Raw genomic sequence first — 2,458 nt, 5'->3', positions numbered from 1 at the left:
CAAAGCTCTTCAGATGAAATATAACATAACCTCTTCAGATGAACCCTGAAAAGTCATTTTGCAGATACACTGCCCTGCCCTGCATATGCACACAGGTCTGTGGTTTATTTTGTGTTTACCCATACATAATACAATACTCGCGAATAAATTGTTGTTGCCATTTGGGCAGTATTACAACCATATCATGGCGACAGAACCCGAGTTTCCCTTCTATATGTGATGGTGGTCAGGTTTGGAGGTACAGGGAACGAGAATATATAGGGCTTACTTAACTCACTGCCCTTTGCCAGGTAACTGATAACTTAAATCAACTGCGAATTTAGACCAGAGATGGAGTTGAACTTGCAAGCTCATTGGTCATGCATGTAGTTGGAAGGTCGAAACTACACCTGCCATTCACCCAAATGTATGACATGTCCTTTAGCATTGTATGCATAGAGATTTCATCTGTTTTGATTTATTTTATTTTTATTATGGTCCTACTTTGCATAATTAATTAGTTTGGCACTGCTCCTTTATGTTAGCGTTGTCAGTTTTACCTGACTGTGCCGAGGGCTGAGCTGAAGTGTAAACCCTGTGTGTTCTTTTTGGCTCAAATTAGAATAATCATGAAAATTGAATTAGAATAACATTTATCTATACAAGAAATCGAAAATATGTAAACTTGGTTCAGTAGAGTGAGATTAATTTAATCTTTTGTTTTATGGATGAGCTGACAATGTAAAAGTCAAAATGCAATAGAAATGAAACGGAAAATTCACACATTTTATTTTGCCAGATTTTGACGTTCTTTATGATTTTCCAGATTTTCAAGGCTGACTTACCATGTAAAATGTCATTAAGAGGAAAATTTGCTTAAGATAGTCCACATTTTCCACAAATTAAATGAATTTCAAGTTTTGTTTTTATACCTTCCTCCAACAATAAAAAAAAAACAACAATTTAAATTTGTGAGACTTAATACATGAATGAAAACGATTGTTGATAACGAATCTCCTGGCATGGCTTGAATCTGAAATGTTTCTTTTCACATCACATTCCCTAATTACAGGTATGCAAATGCTATGAATCATCAGCTGAAAAATATTGAGGTGTAGAGCATATTCAAATACATGTATAGAATACAGTCTTAACATTTTGTACATTAATTTTATTTGAAACATTCAGACAGACATAAATACACAATGAGGATGTGTACAGATTTTATAAGGCATTTTTATGTAAAACAGTGGGAATTATATGTTTACATGATTGAGGTTGTTTGGGGAACGCAAACATCTACGGGTTGACTTGGTTTTTGGCTGTATGTAAATGGAAGCACATATATAATTTTACAAACTGTAACAATTGGAAATATGTTCTCTTACATTCTTACAGTGTATATGATGACTTCAGGCAATTTCATGCAGACAAAAAGCATAACATATATATACATGTATATATAACTCTGCTTAAATTTGCAGTGTGTAAGTTAATTAGGATTGTTCAAATGTGTATTTTAAAATCATGGAACAAAAAGCTCCAACCCCTTTAGCCTCATTTGTATTAAAACAGTTGTACAGCACACTTCTTCTCGGCCTGAGTATTTAACGGCTTTAACAGGTGTAAAAAGTTAAGGTGACAGCTGACAAAGGTTAACGAGTTTTGCAGCCAGGTACATTTGCATGTACATGATATTGTATTTATTGGCGGGTTTTCATTAGATTTGCGAGCCTGTTAGAGTTTAACATGCCCTTTAACATACGTACAGGGAATAATGTGTTAACGATTCATTTAGATGAATCTTGAGGTGCTGAAGCTGAATGTTGGACAGCGGATGTAGTGTGCAAATTGACCACATCATGGGAAATATCAGTCTACATCTGTGCTAGCGCTAGTGTTTTTTTTCTTTCGCCAATGTGGCTAACCTGGTCAGAATGTTTTTTAGCCATTTTGACAGTTATGTAGTCATAACAAAATTCACAGCTTGAAACCTCAGCAAAACAGTGAAAACTCGATAAAAAAAAAATGATGCATGACTCTTCATCAGTGAGGTCCCTGTGAGTTCCTCAAGCTGAGACTGCAGATGGCTGTAGATTTCCCCCGAATACGAAGCACATACGTTAACAAGTACAGACTGAACATCGGTAAGTTTTAGAAATCCCGGTCCCGATACAATATTGAATAAAAAGGAAAATGACTCTAAAACCAAATATTCTTATAACACTTTAGGAGGATGCTGCTTCGCCAAAGTCGGGATGTTATCGGAAAATAATTTCCCAAAACTGAATAAATGCGCAAATGGCGATCAGTAGCACTAAGACACTATTAAGTACATGTAGGTGCTTTAACATGTACATGTAGGTGCTTTAACATGTACATGTAGGTGCTTTAACATGTACATGTAGGTGCTTTAACATGTACATGTAGGTGCTTTAACCTGTACATCTGCATTATCTGTTTGATATTTTGGACTGGA

The sequence above is a fragment of the Liolophura sinensis genome, chromosome 4 (assembly GCF_032854445.1).
Source record: "Liolophura sinensis isolate JHLJ2023 chromosome 4, CUHK_Ljap_v2, whole genome shotgun sequence".
NCBI classification, from domain to species: Eukaryota; Metazoa; Mollusca; class Polyplacophora; order Chitonida; family Chitonidae; genus Liolophura; species Liolophura sinensis.
Note: the sequence above shows the minus strand (reverse complement) of the source record.